This window comes from Oryzias latipes, chromosome 4, assembly GCF_053564925.1.
Source record: "Oryzias latipes strain Hd-rR chromosome 4, Olatipes_Hd-rR_3.1".
NCBI classification, from domain to species: Eukaryota; Metazoa; Chordata; class Actinopteri; order Beloniformes; family Adrianichthyidae; genus Oryzias; species Oryzias latipes.
Genome location: NC_136240.1, coordinates 19482841 through 19509230, shown reverse-complemented (window position 1 = coordinate 19509230; position 26390 = coordinate 19482841). Strand labels below are relative to the sequence as shown.

Below are 26390 nucleotides of genomic sequence, written 5' to 3'. Positions count from 1 at the left end.
ATCACTGTCATGCTTTACTAATCCCAAGATGTATCACTATATTCCATTTGTGCTTAGTAACGCAACATTTTTTTTATTTCTAGTGCAAAGAGCTTTGATGAGAAGGTGTCAGGTCAGGGACCAGTTAACCCGCTTTATTTGCGATCTAAAATGAGAAATAATGTTTATCACAAGAAAAAAACAAACCACAAAGAAGTAAAAGAAATGAAAAAATATGCCACCTTTGCATTGTTTTTCACTCTGTTTTTGGCAACGGACTCATTATCTGCATCTGTGGTCTGTCTGTTTGGTCTTTTGGTGAAGACAGTCTCCCAGATTTGATTTCTTGTGTAGTTACACTCATGTGCTCTCACAAAGTCCATACCTCACATTTTTCAGCACTTCTTTTGTTCATTCACAGCTCCAGATGTGGTCTGTGACGTGAGCAGATGTGTTATAGCAAAATGGGAAATTGTTCAAAGTTCGAGGGGGAGAATGTGCCCCAAAAGTCTCAATTAAGCTGCAAGGACTTTGTTGACCAAGCACTCATGCTATGATATTTTTAGTTTAGTAGTTTGTTTTTATAACCATGATTAAACAGTTTTCTCTCTTTAATAATTTAAAACTGCTATTTTTGCAACCACTTTTTTAAGATCTCTATAATCAAGGATTCAAGGAGTATTTATTGCCATTTTCCGTGAAAAGAACAGTTTCATAGAATAGGAATTTGCTGCTGTGCTAATGTGTGATATAAAACAATTAAGAATGGGGGGAAAAAAATGAACAACAGTAAGTGAAATTAAAAAAAATGACAATGGTCAGAACAATAAATAGAAATAATAGTGCAAACTGAGGATGATCAAGGTGCAGGTAGTGGACTAGTGACTGGACATACAAGTGAAAGGGGGGAGGAGTTAAAAAGTGTTCATGAGTCAGACTACGGAGGGAAAGAAACTGTTCTTGTGTCGTGAGGTTCTGGTCCTGATGGACCTTAGCCTCCTGCCCGAAGGGAGTAGTTCAAGTAATCCATGTCAGCTGCTATCCGACCTCCACGCCCCCGGGTTCTGGAGACGTATAGGTTTTGGACAGATGGAAGGCTACAGCCAATCACCTTCTCAGCTGAGCGTACAATATACTGCAGTCTGTTTATGTCCCTAGTTGTAGCTCCAGCGTACCACACTGTGATGGAAGAGGTGAGGATGGACTCAATGATGGCCGTGTAGAACTGCACCATCATCTGGGCCGGCAGCCTGGCTTTCTTCAACTGCCGCAGGAAGTACATCCTCTGCTGGGCCTTTTTGAGCAGAGAGCTGATGGACGGCTCCCACTTGAGGTCCTGAGTTATGGTGGTGCCAAGGAAACGGACAGAGTCCACTATGGTAAATGGCGTATACTTGTATAGCGCTTTTCTACCTACAAGGACAAAGCGCTTTTACAGTCACAGACCCATTCACCCAGTCACAAACACATTCACACACTGGTGGCCGCTCCGCTGCCAAACACAGGCGCCCGCCTACCACCAGAGGCAAGGTTTCTTGCCCAAGGACACTTCGACTCAGTCTGTCAGGATGAGAGGGGGTGTGGGGGCTGTGACTTTCCTGAAGGCCGCTATCATCTCCCTGTCTTCTGGGTGTTCATGTTCAAGTTGATGTGGTAACAAATGTTGTTAAACAAAAAAGTCGGCCTAATACACTTCAAAATAAGTGTAACAACATCGGCAGACCTGCACACTCACCGTTCTACACATACATGTGGAGTTGGCTTCATATGTGTGTCCACAGGTCATTTAAAACCCAAGTACCAAACAGAATGTGATGACTTTTCCTCTCCTCTCAAATCCTCAAATGCATGTGCATAGTCAACCCAGTAGGCTTAACCCACCAGTTGCTGACTTAGAATCAAATGCAGGAAACAGTACACAGTTTAAAGACCCACTCCAATAAAAAAATGTGTTTTTAACATGTTTTTGTGGCATTTTTCTCATAATAGAGGACGTATATAAAGAAAATTAAGATTGAGATTGAAATTGTGACTATTTCTTGATTCGAGCCCTGGTGAATCAGGAGCAGACAAAAAAACTGCCATTGGGAAAAAAAGTAGCAGTGATGAAGGTGTTACAATCAGCGGGCCACAAGCTCCCTGCTTCGCTTCAATCCAATGCATCCACTTTCAGACAAACAGATCCATGTACGACTTTGTTTTTCTCATCCAAGCTAACATCTGTCTTAAAACTGATTGTCCTGAAAAACAACAATGTTTTAAATGATGGCTAAATCGTAATTCGTAATAATCATAATTAAAGTAGCACTGAGAACTCTTTTACAATAGATGAAAAGATTATCTTAGTGGAACTTTAATAATTAATAACTGACAAAAAATGTCCAAAAGGTCCATGGATGTTATTTTACTGCACATATAGTTTGTGGATATCAGTAATTTTGTGTAACATAAATAAATAAAATAAAAAATAAAAGTGGCAATTTGTGCGAGAAATTAAAAAATATCAGAAAAAAACTTGGGATGCTTTTACAGGGGCGTGTTTAGTCCATTTCAAAGTTGCTTTGTCTGTTTTATGTAGTAGTTCTTTGGGCTGTTTGAAAGATGAATAATGTGATACAAAATATTCTTTACCTAGAAAAGCTGTGGTATTAAAAGGTAAATAATCTATTTACTGTAATATATATTTGGGGCTTGTGCCATAATATTTGCATCCAATTTTGCATGTTTAAGGAAAATTTTACAGTGAAAAAAAGAATGTGGAAAAAACAAAACTATTTCAGCCAAGGGATGAGATATTTGCATAATTTGCTTGAATAAATTATACTTTCAGGTTGTAAAGTTGGGGGAAAAAGACATATGATGAGGTGAGAAATGCAGCTAGCTCAATATCATAATCATAGAAATTCCCATTTTAATAAGTTGAAATGAGTTTTCAAGGAATATCCAACAGTTTAATTAGTTTGAGATTTTTATTGTTTTTTTTTTAATACATATTAGTTTTTATCAGGAGAAAGGACTTGCTATTGAAAAAATGAAAAACAATTTCAAGGCTCTATGGTCTCTTCATGAGCTTTCTGTTCAACACTGAGGTCGGGATATTGCCTTACTGCAACATTAAGCGATTTAAGAAAAGAAAAACAAAAGAATGCACAAGAATTTTCTTCATGTTTTCAAACTGCTATGTGTATCAGAGGTAATGGCAGCCCTCCTCATTTTTCTAAAGATTTTGTCTATTGACTAATTTAGAGAAAATCGGTAAATGAATGCTGGGAGGATGAGATGAGCCATGAATCCCTGATCATGCATTTGCTCACACAATTATCGTCATAATGATAGAATTTTAGCAGTATGATGAAGTGGCTCACCTCACTGGGAGTTTTGGTATTTCACTGCAGGAAATCACAAATATAAAAGGAACTTTATAAAACAAAAAACAGCATTGGTAATCGAAGCATTGTGAAAGTCCACAGACAGTGGAGAATAGTTGTTGATTGTGGCAATCAACTAATGCTGGCAGAAAAATAAACTATGACAAACCAGGGCGATTTTAAATATTGCATTTACACAACAAATGGGCTGTCATGTCTTATTCCAGCAGACTTTAGATGATGGATGTCAGACATTAGAAACAAGACACAGGAGCAGGTTCTCCTTACTATGCATGATGCAGCTTAGAAGTTGGATGGATGCATGTGCTCACAGCTGTGCAGAAACATTGTCCGCTAAAATATTTATTCTAAACATGTATTACCACCTTCTCAGAAGGATTAGTGCACATGTTGTATTTGCTAAATGAAAATCAAAGGGGTGGCTTTAAAAACAAAAGTACCAAAAACATTGTGTATAAGTGGCTCCATGCAACTCATAAAATAAACTGTGGTTTTACAGTTCAGTGATTGACAGCAAGTGCGAACTGTGCGGATTCTCAGTAATGGTAATGGCAGGATTTCTGTTCATTAGAGCCACTGACCCAGCCGACACCATGACACAGTTGTGATCTGAGGGATAACTGCCTGAACGCCAACCATTTCCAATTTAAAGGGAAATTCTACGGGCAAAAAAAGACAGCTGTGGCATGGAATATCCCCCAAAGCTGTATTTCAAAAGAGTATGGTCAACAACAATATTCAGGTAGGCTGTGGCATTGGATGGATGGATCCACACTTTCATGTTGTTGACGCCAAATTCTGACCCTACTATCCGAATGTGGGAGCAGAAATCCAGAATTCTCACACTGTTTTCCATTCTTTTTTCCAATTTTGGTGAGCCTGTGTGAATTGTAGCCTCAGTTTCCTGTTCTTGGCTGACAGGATTGGCACTCGGTGCAGTCTACTGCTGCTGTAGCCCATCTGACTCAAGGTTGGACGAGTTGTAACCAGTGGTTATTTGAGTTACTGTTGCCTTTCTATCACCAGTCTGGCCGTTCTCCACTGACCTCTGGCATCAACAAGGCATTTCCACCTACAGAACTGCCGCTCATTGGATAGTTTCTCTTTCTCAGACCATTTCTCTGTAAACTCCAGAGATGCAGTTTCTGAAATCCTCAGACCAGCCCATCTGGCACCAACAACCATACCATACCATACCATAGGGCGGCAGTGGCTCAGGCAGTTGAGCGGGTCGTCCAATGATCGAAGGGTCGGTGGTTCGATCCCCGCTCCCACCAGCCAAAATGTCGTTGTGTCCTTGGACAAGACACTTCCCCCTCCCTGCCTCCAGTGTGGCTCCACTGGTGTGTGCATGTCTATGAATGATCCCGGTGATGGTCAGAGGGGCCGTAGGCGCGAACTGGCAGCCACGCCTCTGTCAGTCTGCCCCAGGGCAGCCGTGGCTACATCAGTAGCTTACCATCACCAAGTATGAATGAGTAGTGAATGAATCATTAACACAATGTAAGTGCTTTGAGCGTCTGGAAAAGCGCAGAAAAATCCAATCCATTTTTATTATTATTATTACCTAGTTCAAAGTCAATTCGATCACCTTATTTCTCCATTCTGATGCTTGGTTTAAACTGCTGCAGATCGTCTTGATCGTGTCTACATGCCTAAATGCATTGACTTGCTGTCGTGTGATTGGCTGAATTAAGTTAACTGTGTTAACAAGCAGTTGGACAGGTGTACCTAATAAAGTGGCCAGTGAGTGTTTATTATGAAATGGACGATGTAAAATACTAAATAGGTCAAGTAATGATCTCTGAAAGAAAGTCTATCCTTTTTTTTCTTCTCTGAATTAATCCAAAACCACCTAAAACACTACACAGAACTTGGAAAATCAGGTGAGATGTTTCCTCCCCCACTGGTTTGCCCCATACATCTTCTGTACCTCTGGGGCTAATAACATTAACCCAAGTGTCCATGGCTCACATCCCCTGAATAGCAGGCCTGTCAGGTGAGAGTGATGGGGTCATCAGTCATGTAAAATTCCTTGCCAAAGTGGTCACTTTGTTTGTGAAAAAGATCCTCCTTGTGTCACAGCTTAGCAGTCATCACTCCATTCAAGTGAGAGGAGATGAGGACAGCAAAACGAGACCTGAGAAGATAAGATCATTTTGGAGTGGAGCGCTTTCCATTCCAAAATAACTGGAACAATGATGTAACATCACTTGTTTAACTGCACACAATCAATAACCCAGTGCTTGCTGATGCATTTGCAACCACAACAATGATTTCTCTTACCATCCATCATGAAACAACTCTACAACTCCTTCAAAGTGACTTTGAGCTGATAGATTTGGATCTAAAAGTGATTTAGGTTACAGAAATGGAAGACCATTTAATCTTGCTGTGCACAGACATATGCAGGATGAAACGGCCATGTCATGCAAGAACAATGTTGATAAATGCATCAAGCCATTGGTTTGAAGATGCAAAACGAGTTGTGTAAGCTCTTTGTTCAAATTGATAGATTTAATCTTACCCTTGAGTGAGAATACTTGACTATGAAGGTTTTTAAAAAAAAATCTTTCGTTAAAATTCGTTCCTTAAATATCCTAAAATCTTGAGAGGAACCCCTTTTTTTTTAACAATTTGTTCTTCAAAATGACTTACTTCAGTGAAGACTGTGAGGTGCCCAAGCTATTTAGAAGCATGAGAAATCAGAAACAAATTATAGCTCCAGCAGTTTACCTTTTTTCTCCTGCTGTCCAGCTGAACGTCAAATCTGTCAACAACTACCACTTTATCCCATCCACGAACAGAGGGCTCGGGTTGCAGCTGTGGGTTTACGGTTTGCTAAGTGAGGCTTGACATGTGAGAAGCTGCTTTTGCAATTTCAAACACACTTTACTCAACTGCAACAGTTATTTTCACTAATAACCACCATTACACTCATGCTGTAACATTCCCACATGAGGTTCTGCTGATAACTCACCTCAATTAGTCTTCAGTTACTGCAGTTTTTTAAAGGATTGGCGCTTTTCACATACACTCTTGAATCACAAAAATATCCTGCCTAAGAAACCAATTTATAAAGACTTTTTTTTTGCTAACTAAATTGCAAAACTGTTAAAAATGTGAACAGTTGGAATAAATTTATCTTTTGTAATCTCAATGTCAAAAAAATTTGGACTGCAATAAGCTTGGTATATAGAGGGCACAGAGGATCAGCATGTAGCATTAGCTGGTTCTATTTGTAAGTGTGTCTGCTGTGTTCCTGAAAGTGAGTAAAAATGACTTCTTGAATTAATCAATATACAAAGGTTTTTGCTGTTTAAGACCAAAGTGTGATTTCCTAAAGGTCAGTTTAGATTTGGACAGCAGTTTGCTGTAATAAGAGAGTGTAATACTAAATTCACACAGGGCATGTGTCACGAGTTCAAGAACGCGCTTTTAGCACAGTGTTCACACTGGACTGCCCCTGCCCATTACTAGTGCATGTTGGAAGAGGTGGTCAAATGTCAAAGCGGTGCAGATCTCGCTGATCTTTTTCATTCACAGCTCCATTCCGATATATGAAAGACTTGGTGTTAAAGATTTCCGCACTTATTAATTTCTCCTCCATGGTCAGTTTTCAAACGGTTGGTCCTTCCGTGAATTAAAAAAGATAATACGGCTCTCTGGCAGCAGGTATGTGCCGATTTATCAGTCTGGCTTAAGGTTTCAATCACTGCCTCACCGTCACTTTGTGTGCTTGGTGACATGAGTGCCATCGATATAGAAGAAGGATTAGCATCTATCATTTTCATAACTCTTTGTATTGCCAAAAAAACTATTTTAATAAATTGGAAAAACAAGAAAAATATAAACATAAGTCAACACAGAAATCTGCTGTTTGATCATATCAGCTTGGAAAAAATGTCAGCCCAAAGCTCAAGTAACTTTGAAAGAATTCAGGCTCTCTGTTCTCCTGTGGGGGTGGTCCCTTTGCCTGTGCTGGGGGGGGGTTGGCGGGGGGCCCTGCTCGGGTGGGGGGGGCCCAGCGGCGCCGGATGGGCTGCCCATCTGCACCTGGGGCTGGGATCGGCCCTTCCCTGGCTCTGGGACGGGACGGGACAACCCTCTCGGGGCCCCCGGTCGCTCTGGGTGTCACCCGCTTCGGCTGCGGGGTCTGGGGTGGGGTGGGGGGCTTGTCGGCCCTGTCCTGTGGGGGGGCGTTCTGGGGGGGAGGGGGGGCCCATTATTAGTACGGGTCGGGGGGGCTAACGGGTCGGGGTCTCCGCTGAGGCTATCAGTGGTTGCCTCGGCCGGTTGGCCTCCTCGGTCCCGTCGAGGCCTGACCAGAGCTCTTCTAGGGCCGGCGTCTGGGGGTGGGGGCCTGGGCTTGCTCCGGGGGGGGGGGGGGGGGGGGGCGACGCTTTCTGGCTCCTCTCTCTCTGTGTGGGGTGGGTGGTGCCGGGCCTGGGGTGTCGGCGCCTCCGGGGGTGGGCCCCTGGGCTGGGTGGCCCTGGCCCCTTTGCTGGGGGTGGGCTGGGGGACGGCTGTTTGACCACCGGGGGACAGTCTACCAGCTGTCCCCAACTTACCCCCTTCCTTATATAACCTCATATTAGGGTGAGGGGGTGGGGGGTCTAGCCTTTGATGCGCCTTGGGGGGGGGCTACTTGGGAGTGGCCCCCCTCCTATGGTTGCCGTATGGAGTGGGCCCCCCCTCTTTCGGTTTTATTTGCACCTTAGACATGTAGGGTCTTTGGTAGGGGGGGTGCTTGGACATCACTGCAAGCAAGCAGCAGATGTCCTCCTGGCACCCTACCCGCCAATTTTAACCGCACCTTAGACATTTAGGGCCCCTTGGTGTGGAGGGTGAGGGGACATCACTGTGAGTAATCAGGAGATGTCCCCTTAGTGCCCTACTCGCCAATTTTAACTGCACCCCCCTTAGTACGGACACCTCTCCCCCTTCAATATATACATTCAAACATAAACACACACACATGCACACAAACACCCTCTCAAGCACCCATACACGCACACACATTTTACAAGGAAGGTGGGACCTGGGTCCATCTGTCCCCTACCCCTTCCCTGGTGGGGGGTGTGGGCCCCTTGGCGATGGCGGCCGTGTCCCTTGGGTGCCGGCTCCCTGGGCCCGGCGGTGCTCTCTCCGCGCGGTGGGGGGGTTCATATTACACCTGAGCCGGGGGTGTTCGTGTCCCTGGGGGGTGGGTCCTGGTCCTTGCCCCTGGGCGCTGGGCCCCGCCAAACTTCCAACATGGCCGAGCCTGGTCAGGCCATATTTATAACACCCCTTGTGGGCCGCCCTTTTTTCCCCGGGGTTCCCCCCTCCTGGGCGGGGGCGGCGGGCCCCTGCCTTGCTCCTACCTGGACCAACCGTGGGCCGGGGGGGTGGCTGCCTGGAGTGCGGAGCGGGTCTCCCTTGGGGGGTCCTGGCTCGTACCTGGGGTCGGGGCGGGGGGATGCCCGGAACTCCTGGGTGGTGGTGGGGTGCTCGTCTGGGGCTGTGGGCGTCCCTCTCCGGTGGGGCCCTGCGTTGGGCTCTTCCGGCGCGGCGGGGGGCTGCTTTCCTGGCTGGGCTGGGGCGGCGCTCTCTTTCCCTCTGCGCCTCCCTGCTCTCTGGCTCTGGGGGCCTCGCGGCGGTCCTGCTGGCCCTGGCCTGGGTGGCGGTCTTGGTCGCCCGGGGGGCGGTTGTTCCCTGCCTGTTCCCGTGTGGCGTTGGGGGAATTCCGGCTGCCGCTGCTGCTGCGGCGGGGGTATGGGTGTGGGGGTGGCTGGGCGCTCCTCCTCCTTCTTTTCACATTCCACCATCCATTTTAGAAGAACATAAACACTCACCTGAGCACAGGTGTTAGCTCACCTTTGCACTAATAGTTTGCATGATTGAATGAATGAAAGATTTCACACTAGTTGGTTTAAAGGCATAGGTATGCGTTCGTGAACACTATCTGTTTTGTGTGCATGTTGACATGTGGACATTTTTGCGGCTAGCAGGTGTGTTGATAATATTTGAGTGTGTGTGAACAGGCCCCGCCCTTTTTGTACTACATTTGAACCATACCGTAACGATAAACAACCAGTAAGCCTGTCTGCTCTATGCTGCTTCATGGTCTTACCCCCTTTCCCTTCCGATTATCACCCTCCTACCCCCCCCTCTCTCTAACGTCCCTCTCTCTTCTTCCCCTCTTTCCTTTTCCGTCCGGTCCAACACCAAAGATTTTCAAACATGATTGAAATTAATAAAGTTTGGCCTCAATTACAAAAGGGGTTTATTCAGACATACCTTTGGTTTGTCTGAAGATGAATAACCCCTCTTGTTAAAATAAAATATGTCCAACACAAGAGGCCCTCAGCTCTCATCTGTTTGCCTAGCTGTTGGACAGGACAAGTTAAAAAAAGAAAAAAAGAAAAAAAAAAAAGATAATACCCAAACGTCACTACCAAATCCAGGTCCTCGATTGGTTCAAGTTTGACCTGGTTTAGTTTTCAACCCGCATTCAATGGTCATGCTTTTTGTATGTGGAGCCCAAAAACAGACGTAAAAACTTGCGTGGTGGCGAGAGTTTTGCACGCAGAAACCGGAAACACACGTGCGTTTACAAAGATTTTTTAACTGGAAAAGGTCACTTGCACATGTTGTGCTTGTTGTTTGAAGGAAAACAAAAATATGTTCATAGCAAACATTAACATTGGCATGATCTTTTTTATATGGTTCTAGAGTTCTTTAAGACTGAAGATAAACCTAGATACATTCGTAGAAGAACTAAAGCCCTTCCAGCTCATTGGTATTTCTTTGAATGGAGAAGACATCACATTTCACCTAGCTGTATCACTCAAGTTAACCAATCAGAAGAGACCTTACCTAAATGCAAGTAGGGCATAACCTCAAAACTGCTACTACACATGAATTTATAGAAGTGGAGCCAAAACCGGATTAGTTTACAGAACTTAAACCTAAAAATTTTTGGATGTTTATAGCTACACATTTTATTTCTTTTTTTTTTCTTACTTTCAAAGATGTTTTTCTTGCACATTTTTCTTAAACCATGATTAAGAATCTTGTGATGCCTCCAAAAGGACAAAGAGCTGGATCAGACTGTCACTTAAATATTTTTGACAAATCTTTTGACTTTTGAGGATTTACATCAATAAAAAATCTAAATGTTTAAGAGGGGTAATTGAAGAAACACCTACAACGCTAACAAAAGAAAAATGTGGATGATCTAACCATACTTTATTTACGCTAATAATGAAGAATGAATGGATTTGGCCAACAATAAAAAAAAACTTTGGCGAGTGCTATCAGACCCAGTCTGAATAACCATTATGTGGTGCAACCTGAATATATATATATATATATATATATATATATATATATATATATACTTTCAGAGGGTATTATGGTTTAGTGTCATCATGAGTTTTCAACCTTTTCATCAGCCAGGAAAAGTGATGCAACTGCTCCTCATCTACTTCTTTTTGCCTCTCTCCTCACCTTCTCTTCCTTTCATCATTTAATCACACTCAGTCAGACATCACTCATCTCAGAAACATTTCAGACACAACAGCTTAAGGTCAAAACCAGATGAAAGGAAAAATAAGTGAGTAGTAAAAAAGTTCAGCTCAGAATTTTATTTTATTTAAAAGTCTGTATCTAATTCTTGTATTTTTTCCAGCTTTACCAAAGGGAGAACAGATAGAATAATGATTTTTATTTCACTTATTTCCTAATCCAGATGGAATCCAGACAGAGACAGCTCAGGTTTTGTGTGATATATACAAAGTCACATTCAGCTCCAAAATAGATCTAAGACTGTGTGGACAAAAGCACAAACATAAATCTACATTCCTTTTTCTTTTCTTTTTTTGTTTTGATCTTACTTCAATACCACTACCAAACAGGCAAGGCAACACAAGCAGCAATTAGCTGGAAAACTCTTGAAATTTCTAGAGTCCAATTTCTAAGCTTGTTAAATCAAGACACTCATCGACAAAGAAATGAGACAGGAAAATTATCTTTCTGAATCATAAACAAAAGTGAGAGCTTCTTAAAATGCATGTTTTAAAATCTTGTAGAGGAGAACACTAAAGGTCCACCAACAACATCCACACCCACGTGAAACACCAGCTTAACTGTGAACAAAATGTAGCCTATAAAAGAGAAAACTGCTAATTTTAAAGGAATTACTTTTGATCCAAGAGGAGACAAGTTATTTACGCCACAAAAACGGGTTACTTTGTATTTTGGTTTAGTGGCATCATGAAATGTATGATCTTGTAACAGAAAACCATCTAAGCAGTAACCTGCTTATAATTAGGATACAACGATTCACATTCCTCACCATATGCTTCAAACCTCGATTCTTACGCCACGGTTTTGTTTCCCTTTGATACAAAACAACAAAACCAAAATGTTTAGAAAAAAAAAAGGTTGTGTTTTTTAAATTTGCTAATAAGCAAGTAAAATGAAGAAAAACCTTTCACCTAGATCATATATAGTCTGGTTGTAATGTGGTAAAATAATAGATACTTCTTAAATTTAGCACAAAAGCAATGTTTGGCACTTGTAATGTAAGAATTGTAATGTAGTAGAAATGCAAGATTCACTTTCCCCATGATTTGGTACAATTGTGTAACATTGAATAGAACATTTTGACTTCCTTGTTCACGGTGTAAAGAAAGTGGGAATTTTGTACAAACAAACATGCATTAATCATACATTTGACTCACAAATATAGGCAAGAAAAGATACAAAAAAATGTAACAAAAATACTAGTGAAAGTTTTATTTGCATGTTTTTTTTAATTTGAAAAATAATAATAATAATAATAAATATTTTATTGAAACTATTTTTGTGCATCTTTTGTCAATTGTCAGCTTTGTAATTTAACTATTGATTAGCGAAATTGATATTCCTGGTATATATTTGACTTGTCTTGTGATTCCCATTGTGATATTATTTTCTTTTGCCAGCAGATTCCTTTTGTTGTCTTTACTGCAAAATGTTAGCTGGTGTTTGCACAACAGAGCCACAAGAGAAAAGAGTCAAATGGATGGAGTTCACCATGTGTAACTCAAGAATAGCAGCCATTCTGCTGTCAGCACACAGCCCTCCATCCACAGCCCACTTCACTAATTAGTCCTGGCCACAAAAAAAACACAACCTGCTGAACTGTTTCTCCCTCAGCTTCCTATAGTAAAACTGAATAAAAAGTACTGTTTTATTCTGACATTTCCTGTCTTTTGAAGTCATTTAGACTTGCATGCACTAAAGTTAGCAAAGTGAAAAAAGGAACTGTGCTGTATCAACATGAAATTCGGAGTGCTATGTTGCTTGACTGCTCTCCTACACTCTCCCACTGTGATATAAACTGCTGACTGGCACTTTCTAGCACAGAGGAGGAACAGATGTACAGCTCACTCACATACAGGCATTTACATTTGGAGAGCTTACATAGCTTTACATGTAGAGCTGGAACTCTGCCAACAACTGCTGCCAAACACCCTCACACTTTTTAACCTGGCAGTGTTGTGTGTTGTCTATGTGCATGTGTGTGCCTCTGTATTTGTATGTCTTCTTTATGATGTAAAATCCATATCCCCTCAAATGATTACAAGTGATCACAAAGCTCCTGAATATCTGCCCAAATAAAAATGCATTAACCTTAAAGTGTTGGAGGGAGAAATATTTGACACCATTTTAAGAAAAACGGTCAAAGTGAAAAGGCTTTAATCATATTAGGAGAAAAATTGACTGTAACCGAAGGAATAATTAAAAAATACTTTCATTGTGAGTCTGACTTCAGTCAACCTTGGCTTGTTCATCCTCAACCCAGGGGTTGAATTGCTGCAAAAAAGTAAAAAGAAAGCAGAATAAAGCTAGCAATTAGCAGTGGATACAACATTGTAACATTGAATATCAAAACTTTCTGAATAGAAGGGCTTGAAATTTTAGGGTCGTTCATTCTTTATTAAATTGAAGTTTATTGGTTCTTTCAAACACTTCAAACTGTTTGAACATCAGCTAAAAAGGACTGGGCTGAAGCAGCGTGCTCATCCAAACCCATCCAAAACCAGAGGCACTATTCACAAAGAAAAACAATTTTGATTTAATTGAACAAAATGCTTCTTGCATACAAACAACAAAAATTGTATGTATGTTTGTTGACTGTTGTCTACTTTATTTCCAGTGTTGACTTATTTTAAGATGTTAAATAATTCCACAGTTTTGCTCAAAAAAGAACATCTTCATTTCACATTAGCATGATAAAAGTACCTCCAAAATCAAAATGTGGCTTTCTCCTTTTGTAAAAAAAAAATGACCGCACTGGCAAACTTTGGGTGTTTCAAACTGGGAAAACCATTTGGTTTGACTTAATTTGGTCTGAATCGAGTTCTGAACCTTGCGTTTGGTCTGTATTCAGACTGTCATCAAAAGGACTGTCCTGGGGGGTATTCCAGAAAGCAGGTTATGCTAGCTCCCGCGGTAAGTTTGAGGCTAAAGAAGTGTACAACCACCGCTTTCGGTTCCAAAAACAGAGATATGTTTCAGGGTATGCTTAGTTCCCCTGGCAACTCATGCTCTGAACATAACCTGGTCTGGAGCAGGTTTAGTTGAAGGTTAGTTTGTTTTCAGTGAGGTGAAGGAGCATGGCGTGTACATTTGAAAATAATTTAGTGGATGAAGAAGCTCAGATAATACTTTTTCCACCGTGAGAGGGTGATAAGACCACGTATGGATGTTGGAAAGATAAACCTTTTTACTTTGATCTAACTTAATTATTTGCTTTAGTTAAGATAAATCAACTATTTTTAGTTAAGTGAGCTTAAAAATAACACGTAATTATCAGACAGTTATTTTACTTTCATTAAATTATTTAAATTAAGTAGGTGTAACTTTGGTGCTGCTGTAAGATCGGCACCGCAAGGAATTGTGGGATACCATTCCCTTTGCTTGTCTGGACGGATTTGGGTTTAAGTGTGGGTTTTTGACCAATTTTTTTTAGTTGTTTAGCTGTTTTACTGTGTTTTGCCCAGTTTTTTGTACTGTTATATTTAATTCTTCTGCTCCATGAGTGAGAAGGACGGAGAGGATAATAAGTTTATAAAGCACCCCTACTACACAGTGAAGTAATTAAAAATTCAGGAAGTGGTTTACTGATACATTTACAAATTTGTTTTGTTTCATTAATTTTATTTTAATAAAAATGAGAATATCTGCAGGCTCATATTTTTAAACATATGAGAGTTCAAGAATTACAATAAATTAAGATGGAAAAACTTTAATTGAATTGGAGTAATATGACATTTAGTTAGATAAATATGTAAATTTGAGTTGTAAAACAAATATTGAGTTGGATAGAAATAAGAAATTAGTTTGAATAAATTTAACTCAATTACTTGTTACCAATTGAATTATTTTAATTTGGATAAGTTGTGTATATATATATGCGTCACAAGGAAAATTGAAATAAGATCAGAAACTTGCTTTGACTTTGTCTTCTCTTTTTCTACAAGCAGAATCTCTTTCTTTTGCTGATGCAGCAGTTTTACTTTTTTGATGGGCGTATGATCTTCATACGCCGTCATTTAAATCTCCGACTCCGTCTCACTGGAGTATAGCGCTCTCTTTTTTTTCTCCACGCGTTTCTATGGTGACTTCGGAAACGGGCGATCCATTGAGAATGTCTTTAATAACCCAGGGTTACCAAGTCCAGCGTAATTACACTAACTTATATCCGGTCTTTTGGAACCGACATACCCAGAGTAAGCAAGTTCAGGCAGATTTCAGTCAGAGTTCAGGGTTAAAGTCAGGGTAGTTTAAACATGCTTCCTGGAATACCCCCCTGTTCCGGACCAAAGCTTGTAAACAAAACCATGTGACTAAAAATCTCTTTACTTTATTGGTCAGGAATTAAGAGGGCGGGGCAAAGCAACTAGAGACAGAAATTATGGAAGTCCTGTGCTTTTAGTTCATTCAATTTTTACATTTCACTCAAATTTTTAACGTCTGTATCGGCTCCTTTGGTCTGGACCAGGGTCCGCTTGGGTGCGTTCAGACTGGCAATTTGTTCCAGATTATAAGGGGGGGAAATAACTCTGGTTCCCTTTGAGCAAACCAAATGTGTCCTGCCTGAATACCCCCTTTGAAAGTCACCAAATAAAATTTAGAACAAATAATTTTTTTTGAATAGTGAAACTGTAGATTCCTGTAAACCAGCTGGATGTAATATTTTTATTGCTCTTTTTTTAACGTTGATTATTACATCCATATTTATTTTGTATATACTTCATTTGCTCAAAAAACACAATAATGGAAGCATAGTAAAATCAATCTTGAATATAGAATGAACAACAATTCTCCCCCTTTTTTAATATTATATTATTAGTGTTTGATATTTGCCTTTTATACATTTAGGATGTGGTTTGACACTAAGCTCATGGTTGAGAACTATAAGAAGTTTTACCACACAAATGTTTTCAATTTCTACCACTGTTTGGTTAATTATGAATTTTAACAATCTTCATCATTTTCAAAAAATCTGTTAGTCATATTTTTTTTTTCCCTTTTAGAATAATGAACTGTTTTATTTTCTAATGTGTTTTACTCTGGCACTGTGCTCGGTGTTGTAATCACTTCCTGTTAATTGCTCTCACCTGTGTTCAGTTGCCACAGCTGTGTCTCGTTAGTTTCTCCCTCAGCTTTTAATTAGTCCTTTAACTGCAGCTGTTCTTTGCCAAATCCTTGTCATGGTTTCTGCATGTTTTCTGCAGTGGCGCCTCCAGAAATTTTTCATGGGGGTGGCCAGTGGGGGGCCACATTAAATCTTGGGGTGGCACACAAAAACCATGAGCTATATTTTTAAAATTCATTCTACCAAACGTAGTAAAACAACCTTTAGAAAACCAACAGAAAGATAAATGCCTACTGATATTTTGTAGAACATGAACTTATAGTAGATACTACTAGTATAATAACTAATAAATACTAGTAGATACCATTAGTAGATACTACTACTGATATATATATATATAGATATTTTTGTTTATATTTAATGCTTTGGTGTGTCTGCTTGGGGTGTTCGGCTCTTGACTGAGAGATATCTATAATAAACAAAAAATGAAATCTGTTGTTCTGAAATAATAATAAAAATATCCTTCTAATTATTAATTATATCTGTAGACATTTCTATTCAGACTTATAATCATGAAACATTTTTATTATTAGGGTAACATAATTCTAACTTCACCTGTTGGTCCAGGAACAGGTGGAGCCCCTGCTTATGCTGAGTTCTGCCTTGTTTCTCTGACCAATGATGCTGACTGTCCCTCCTCTGATGCCGTCTCATCTTTGTCTTCCTTATTCTCTTCTGTCATTCATGCTGCTCTGTCTCATCTTCCTCCTCCTCACTACTCCTCTGTTGCTCCCCTACCATCTCTTTCACTCCTTCTGCTGCACTTTTATTCTTAAAATAAGAATATATGTTGAATTTCTCTTCATTCTCTGAAAATGGACAGACACAAGCATTAACTAATGAATATGGATAACTATGTGGAAACAAAAACACATCAAAATGTTGCGGTAACACAACAACCGGTGCTTAAATAGTGCCATGAAAATGAGTGGCTTGTGACAGGGACATCCTTTTTTTACTTATTAATAAAAAGTAATGACACATCCACCGCCGCTGATGATGTGGCGTATTTGCACCAAGTATTTGCACACCGGGTTTACATGTTTTGCAGACCGCATGTTTTTTACACCTTTGCAGCTGTATTTATTTAATATTTAATATTTATTTCTTTATTTAATAAGCATCTAATTTTTGATAATAATTGTTCATAATAATTTTCTGTGATATTTTTAATTATTTAATATAAATGTCATTTGTGATGTCCTTTATTGATGTTATATTATACTGATGATGTGGCGTATTTGCACCAAGTATTTGCACACCGGGTTTACATGTTGCACGATGCAGGAAGAGAGGGGGTCAGGCTAGTTTAAACATGCTTCCTGGAATACCCCCCTGGGATTGTGTAGCAGTACAGTTCCATCTGTACTCAGGTTTACAGGAGAGCCTCTAAAGGCCCCTGGGACATCCAACAAAAGAACAGCTGAGATCCTGTGGGATTTGAAGCTTTACACCTCCAGCAGACAACAAGGTGCTGGACAAGAAGCAGAGCAAAGCAGTTTTGAAATGAGAGATGACAGAAATGGCATGACTTTAAAAGAAGTGCAGAAGAAGAAACACAAAGTAAACTCCACTTCATAAGAGCACTAAGAATCTGGAGTGTCCAAACTAGAAGTGTCTCCAGATTATTTTAGTGTAACATTAGAGGTCTCCATCCTTAATTGGCCCTGAAGTGCAAATCACATCAATAGATCACGCAACGCAAAAACATAAAGATCACAGTGATATATCATGTAGCAGATAACCTCTTTCCATCAGCAAGGTCATTGAAGATGAAACATGGTTTGGTCTGTCAGCATTACAACGATCCCAAACACACTACCCGGGTAACAAAGGAGTGGCTTCATAAGAAGCATTTCAAGGTCCTGGAGTGGCCTAGCCAGTCTCCAGATCTCAACCCCATAGAAAATCTTTGCAGGGAGTTGAAAGTCCCCAAAACATCACTGCTCTAGCCCTCCGGTCGTGTTCGCATTCAGCCCCCTACTTTAGTGTTCCCGGTCAAAATTGACCGGTCTGTTTTAACTGGTCTTAAATTAGCACACAAAAAAAATTTCACCACCAATTTTTTTATTAAACATTCTTTAGTTGAGAACAACATTTAAAAGTAGTGTCTAACGACAATTTGTAGATGTAAACATTAAATAACATCAGTGAAAATACAATTGGGCACTGAAAATGAACTACAAAATGAACATATAATACAAAAAATAAATGGAAAACCAAACACCAAACTCAACAGGGTGTGTGTGGGTATGTGTGTGTGTTTGTGTGTGTATACATGCACATGAGTGGCATGTGACACTCAGGTCAGAGTGGGCCTTGCAAACATAAGCATTACATTTGCAGCATGTCAGGCTCGTTTTGATGTCTCTAGGGGCACAGAGGCCACAACGCTTCCTTTTCTGGCAACACTCCAGCTAAAATCAACAGACCTATGTAGGCTTGGAGGTCTACCAGGTCGATTTCTCTCCAGGTGTCCCCAAACACACGCTTCCCCTCCAGATTTGTCATCTCAAGTATAATTCCCTCAATGGACTCTGGTAAAAAGAGTTGGAAGCTGGACTTGATGTCATCCACACAAGATGCTGCATAACGCGTTGGTCCTGGTGTCATCTTTATGATGTTTTCCACTCTCGCTCTACCTCCTCGGTCCTGGGGGGATGATGACCAGAGCAAGTGTCCACTTTTGGACTGAAATGTTTCCTCAGGTGCCTGTTCTTCAAGTGCCTTTCCCTCTCCATCTGTTGACTGGTCAGTCTCCTCAGAGTCTGGTTCAAAATCTGTGATGTCTTCCAATTCAGAGACATCCTCCTCTATCTCTGGTTCAATTTCAGTGCCCTCTTCATCATGCCCAAGAACCTGGACCAGAACCTCTTCCACAGAAAAACGCTTCAGTCGTCTACTCATTGTGCTCAGAGTAAAAGGAATGCAAGGCAAACATCGAGCTATATATAGTATGGGGTTGTGTAAAAATGATACATTGATTAGTCTGGAAGGTGTGGTTCACGTGTGATAGGTACAGAAGCGTGGGAAAGAAATGGGTTCATATAAAAGACACCTGTCTAGTCTGTGTAAACATATGATACATTGATTAGTCTGGAAGGTGTGGTTCACGTGTGATAGGTACAGAAGCGTGGGAAAGAAATGGGTTCAAAAGACACCTGTCTAGTCTGTGTAAACATATGATACATTGTATCATTAGGAAGTTGGTTCACGTGAGAGGATCGGCACATAAGCAGAAAGACATGTGTACCCACAAAAGAAATTGTGTGTGTGTGTGTGTGTGTGTGTGTGTGGGGGTGGGTGTGTGTGTGTGTGTGGGTGTGTGTGTCGGTGTGTGTGAGAGTGTGTGTGTGTGTGTGTGTGTGTGTGTGAGAGAGTGTGTGAGTGAGCTGGGGCAGTGTGTATGGGGATGTTTTCTGTATGTTGAATGAATTTACTCTGGATACCCATTCATTTCCTATGACGGTCACTTTTGACCGGGAACACCACAGGTGTAACAAGGTTGATTAAAACACTCAAAATTGAATGAAATAGGTGATCATCACTTTTATATGTTCAAGTACACAGTGTGAAGGATATCATAAGGTCTTGAGGTAATCAGATGTAAAACATAATATTTATGAGTATTATAAGTTGTAAAACGGTCAGATTTGACCCGAACACGACAGGAGGGCTAGAGGATATCTGCATGGAGGAATGGACCAAAATACCAGCAACAGTTTGTGAAAACCTTGTAAAGCCTTACAATGTTTGACTGCTGTCATTGCCATCAAATGGTATATAACAAAGTATTGATTTGGACTTTTGTTACTGATCAAATACTTATTTTCCACCATAATTTACGAATAAATTTTTTTAATGGGATTTTCTTGATTTCTTTTCTTTATTACAGTCTTTCATTGTTTTAAGTTGGACAACTTGCACAGTTGGTGGCTGACTAAATACATTTTTGCCCCACAGTATTAGTATTTTCTACACCTTCCCTCTTTAAACGATCCACTGAATCCTTTTAGGTTACAGCAATATTTGAAAACCCAGTATTTTTCCTCTATTTATTCCTGTCCAGGATCATCCTGCTGCCGGTCACTCCTCCCCAGCCAAACACAGAGATCCAATTACACTGACACCAACGACCCCAACTTCATTCAGCTTCAGAAGCCCATTTTGTCCCGTCACGTCAACTATCGCATGTGCTCTGCCACTACCGACCTCAGAAGACTGCTCCGGCACGCAATCAGGACTCGGTGTGTACCAGAGGGAGTAAGTCAGAAGCACTGTACCTGGTGTGACCTGTGGAAAAATGCTGCAGGGAAGCTTTCTGTGGGTTGTAAGGATAATGAATTATAGCTGGGAGGGCATTCAGCAAAGGATTATTTGGGTGCTCTAATGCACTCGCTGAAGGACATAAGGGCAGTCCACTCATCTTGAGCAAAAGGGGTTCTGAATATTAAATGCTGTGGAAATAAAAATGCCCTTTCTTTGTGATCAAAGCACACCCGTACAGCTCCTGCAGGCAGAATCCGTTCTAAAAGCACCCTGGGAGTCAGATAAAATTACTTCTGACATAAATCATACCAGGACTTGAAATACCACACAGTAATATTTCTACCATAAAAGAATTTAAATGTGTACATTTTGTTAGAATGTGACAGGATCTTTGGAATTGAGGTGAATGAAAGGATTGCTTTCTCTTTAACCAAAACATAGTTTTAGCTTTGAGTAGGCGCTCTGGTTTCTAAATTATATTCACTTCTTAAATAGCTTGCTTGAATAGTCTAAAGGTCAGACTGTTTTTAATTTCTGTTTTTTACCCAGGATTTTTTTTCTTACCATTTTTAAAAAGGCTATATAAAAGTGGTAAAACATATTTGTAATGTATGTAAAAAGGAAATGAATTGAAATTTAAAACAAAAACAGCAATAATAAGAATATTTTATTTAAAAAAATAATTACAATATATTGGGAGATACTTTTGTTAAATAAAGCTGCCTGGTGGAGTTTTACACTTTATACCAAATCATATTAAAAACAAAATATGTCTATCTTTTTTATTAGACTAATGCATTTTACAACAACTTATAATGAGAGTCACAGGGAACTTGTTTTTCTTGCATGTGTTTTATTATTTCTACTGTCTTGAGTGTATTTTGGCTGTGTTGCAGACTAGATCAGGTTGTCCTCAGATGAAGTAAAGCAGTTCTCAACACTATTATTAGTGAACTCTCAGGCATTTTACAAAATTAGAAACAAAAATGTTTTAGTGCCACACATGAGCCTATTTAAGAAAAAAATTGGTTTCGCTCCATTTTCCTGACACACACAATTTCTTTCCTCCTGGTTGCTTTGACTAAAACAACAACAACAAGGTTGTAGATTTCTGTCGCAGATCCAAATCTCCAGAGAACTCCATTTCAGCGTGCGTAAAGGTGCCTATTTAAATGCATCAACTGACACATTCTGGCATTGCTGACCTTTTGAAGAGATTAGTTATATGGACTGTGCTAGCATGTGAGAAGGAAATGACAAAACATGACTTATTGCCAGCAGAGCAAGATCATTAATTACAGTTATATTATCCGTCACCCCCCCAAAACACGTTTTAAAATTCAAATTTACACTCACTTGCTGCTGCCAAGTAGTCAAATATCAGTACGCGACTACATAAATGTACACCTGTTGACACAGCTGGAAGGAGTGTGGATTTTTCCTTGCGCTCAATTGTGTAGTTGGCCTTTGCATGGACTTTTATATTTTATTTTATTTTTTTTTTTACATAAAGCTTTGCAGGGTACGGAAGAGGATTCGTTTTTGTTTTTTTTCTCTATGGCCCCAATCCTCTTCGGTAGCAGAGCCACCCTACAAAAAGTGTAACAAAGGTATCATGGCTGAGAAATAGGTTCTGTGTCTTCTTTGATCCTATTTCTGTGTTTTGACAAAAAGCAGTACATTTTAGCTATCAAAATACAATTCCTAAAACTAAAATAAAAAGGAAACAAGGTGGGTACTGAGGGACATCGCTGATTGGATGATGATGTTTGATTTTTGACATATTAGTATTTCCTAATGCGTTCTAATAAAGTTTTATGATCTGTTCGGAACATATCCAGTATCGCTCATGTCAAATAACTTTCAGTTGAAATGATGGGCCAACTTCATCATTCAGTGATTTCCCATAGTTCCTACTTTTCTTTTTTACACATTTCATTTTGTTTTCTGGAAATTACTTTTGTTTTCTGAAACGTTTCAATTTTTTGGAATTGTGTTTTGATTCCTGAAATGTCATGTTTTTTTAATTATTTTTCTTTTCTTTTTTTATCTCCTATTGAGATCTTTATGTTTGTGCTTAGAGTGATTTGTTGGTCTCATTTGCACTTCAGGGCCACCATAAAATCCATTTTGTTGGCGAAATCTCACTTCAAGTTATATTGTTACTTATAATTTAAGCAATTTAGTTAGTTTTTTTACTCCAATAGAAAGCACTGCATGTTTTAGCAAATATTCTATCTTTTTTTTTTTAGAAACAAAGTTGGGAAAACAAATTTTTTCTGTGTTAGAGATATCTCTAAATTATCTTATCTGGATTCAGTTTTATATCATTTCTGAACTATAACAAGGTTAGAACAATGTCTTTTAAAAAACAGACTGAATTGGCTTTTGAAGAGGGAAAACCTGGGTTGGAGCAGAAGCAGAACTAGAAAATAATTGCAGCTTGCTGGGTGCTAGCTGTTAGCTTCTAACAGGTCAACAATATCGCACACAAAAAGATGCTTGAAAAATGTGTAAAATAATGCATAATACAGTACCTGAACAAAACCATTTTTTGCTGTTCAAAAAGCAGAATTTAGGCTACAGACGGTGATTTCACTCCTCTTTCTTCGTGATGCCATCCCCTGTGCACAGTGGCAGTGCAAAAAAAGGTGGGCAAACAGAACCCCAAAAATGACATATTTGACAAACTTGAATTGTTGGGATGCGGCCTGCCTGCCACCTGGTTGAGTGCATCTGTTATGAAGCTTTTGCCTCATGCATTCAAACTAGTAAATAAGTCAGAACCTCATTTCCATGCACCACTGATTTACTATCAACGACTGATTAGCTGGCTTGAAGAAAAAAAAAAAAATTGACAAATTTACATCTGACAGAAAGAGGGAGATTCAAGCAAAGAGCCAGAGGAAATCCATGTTGAGTTTGAGACTGTGGGAAAGAGGAGTGCAGGTCTGACATGCAGTTTGACAATCAGCCGCCCTGCAGTCTCCATTCTCTGTTCTTCTTTGTCTGCCATCTCTTTCCTTCTTTTTACATGTGCAGTCAAGCATTTGTCTGTAGCATCTGATCCATGAAATGAAGCCCATGTGATTAATCAGTGGTTTCTAAAATCTTTCTCCAAGCATCAATTTTTTAAGTGTAATTCGTCATTTAAAGATGCTGTTAATTTCTAGTCTGTTTTTGCCCATGGATTGATATATTTTATTTTGGACATTTTAATGAGAAAAAGAGAAAAGGAAAAAGAAAGAAACAACAAAAATCCTAAAAGGAGTGAGAAGTTTTAAAAATCTTTATAAATTCACGCCTTAGACCAAACTTATTACCACATCCAGTGTACCCACTGCCTATGATGGCCCCTGCTCCTTCTCTGAGTACACTTTTAGTATCAGATAACAATTAGAATTTCGTATATAGCTAAAACACAGAAACATTCAAGACGCATTTATTATGTATTTGGAAAGCATGTGAAGCTGATGCCCTGTTAAATAAATTGAAGTTCATTGTAAAATATTTGTGTTAAATAAACTCATCAGGTTTAACCATTTCATTAATGTCATAAGAAGGTAAAAAAGATCATTCTTATCTTTTGAACTATTTTTCTTTTACTTGATAAAGTCTTAATGTTGGGGGTGATATTTTTTAAATCTTGGAAAAAGTGTTTTTTGACATTCTTATTGCGTTTTACAAAAACTACATCAAGTATTTTGTTAAATATATTCACACTTAAGATGATTAACTCAAAAGTGTGTGAAGTTGTAAAATAAAATTGGACTTAAGAAAAATCAGTGGTGTTTTTATTTTAACGTATATGAAAATAAATAAGCAAACAAGAAAAAGTTTTATTGCTAAATTAAGTCTAATAAACAAACCATTTTTTACATTTGACATTAAGATTGTCTATTACAGCCTTGTGTCTTTGTGTCCACAATATAGTTCTTTAGAGAAAAAAAGCTGTGAAATTTCTCATTTATTTAGAATAACTTTTTTTATGTGACCTAAACCATTTTTAAAGAGTATAACAAATGTAAACATTTCAGTCAAATCGTTTCAACTGCTACTTTTTTTTTGCATGATATAAATCATTTGAAAATATCTAAGTTTAAACAGTTTCTCTATCAAAATAAAAGCACAAACATGACGGTCAAACAATTTGTAAATCAGTTTTTGTTTTTGTGTTTTTGGTTTAATTTGGTGAGTTGCATTTAATTAGTATTCAACAGTCCATGTTTTATGTAGTTGTTAAAATAATCTTGATGGTTGTTTTTGTTTTCTTTTCATTTTGACAGTTTGCACCTTAACAAAAAATGCTTTCTTGTCAAAGACCAGATGTTTTCCAAGTAAATTCCACGTATCTTTTTACTAGATTATGGATTTTCAGGGACAGCCTTGCTGAATCACTTAAAACATCTTACTATTTTTGCTCACCTGTTTTTTATTATCTCTTTTACTTGTGCTCAAAGTGTTTTTTCACACTAAGAAAAGGGTTTTTTTAGTTGCATACTAGAACAATTTACTACAATGAGAACTTGACAGCTACCTCATTCCAATCCTTTAATTCAAAGTCCTTTCCTAGAGTAAAAGCTATACCAATAGTAGGTATCCTCTGCACATTTCTGTTCCTTATTATAGACTCCCTAAACCAGTTTGCTGTGAATTGAAGACCTCCAGAAAGCACTAAGCATGAGTAAGATGTCCAAATCAACTTAACTGATCTTTGATTTTCTTTTTTTTCTTTTTGACATTAAGAAGCAGTTATTCTGCGCCACGCTTCACTGAACATCATTTGTCAGCTTTGACTCTTTGTAATAAATTGCCATTACAGCAAGTTGTAATGAGGAAAATGACCCTGCTTAAAAAAAGATCACATTCCATTTCCTTCAGTGGGATCTCTGCACCACTGTGGGACAACATCGATGCTATTTTTTGCCACCACAAATGATATTACACTCTAATTTTCTGAGAGAACAGAGGCCACATTTGTCAGCAATGTCACTGCCGTGTTTTCCCATTTGTCTGTCAGTGTTTCAGCCGTGTCAGTTAACAGCCATCTAATTCCCGCCATTTATTCACTCCGCCCTCAGTCGGGTGTCAGGACGGCAGTGCACAAACTTAAGTGCTACTAGTGGAAAACTCTGGGAGGAAAGGAAAGCCTTTCCCCCTCCCCTGATGATGATTGATAAATGGTTGTCGCAGGGCCTCCAAGCTTTCACTGCTCTTTCTGTAATAACCGCTTACGTAGTGAGGAGTGACACACGACTAAATCGTTCCACTGCCTTGTCTTTCTGTCGGCTGTCTCTCCATACTTTTTGATTCTTTCCTCTCACACGTAACAGTGTACCCACTGTCTGTGAGCATGCTATTAATCTTTGATGGCAGAAACTTTTTTTTTTCGACCCGACACATCACTTTGATGGATTGTTAGAAAACATCGGTGACCACACGCTGCAGTTTTAAGCCAATCTAAGCCAGCTTGAATTTGCATCACTTCTAGTATAACACGCTCCGAGTTTACTCTGAAATGGACTTTACAGAAAAAGTTATCTTTGCTGGAACATTTTCTAATATTTGGAGAACACAGTCCATGCAAATGTTTTGTGAAGGAGCTCTATTTTCAGCTGTGACCGTCCTTGAATTCAGATTTAATATCGATTTTCAAGTCTCCATAAAATAGTCGGTGCATAACGTTTACGAACCGTAAAGTACATCATCCTTTGCCAAATGTACAGTTGCACCTAAACAATTTCTTTATAAGAAAAAAATTAAATATGTTGAGTTTATTTCAAACCTCAAATTCTAAATACTTTTTTCTCCTACTCTATATCTAAAGTTTTGGATATTTTTATTAGCTTATGTAATAAAAAAAATCAAAATGAAGAAAAGTGACATTTTTGTTGCAGAAAATAAAAATTTTACAAAATGTAATTTTTTTTTAACCTTAGGTCAACGTTTTTCCAAATGCGACTATAACAATCAAAAGAAGCTGAAACCAGAATAAATTTCATGCAAACAATAGTCACATGAAAGGTTGGAAAACGAGCCATCCAAATGAAAAATTAAAC

At 39.2% G+C, this 26390-nt stretch overlaps 1 long non-coding RNA gene across 1 annotated transcript in view; it reads left to right on the top strand.

Annotated features, from left to right (window-relative positions):
- LOC144991891 (uncharacterized) overlaps window positions 1-26390 on the top strand; it is a 69475-nt gene that overhangs the window by 9386 nt on the left and 33699 nt on the right. The window contains exon 3 of the long non-coding RNA XR_013655554.1: window positions 20132-20309. This is a non-coding gene — a long non-coding RNA (uncharacterized LOC144991891). The remainder of the gene's footprint in view (window positions 1-20131; window positions 20310-26390) is intronic.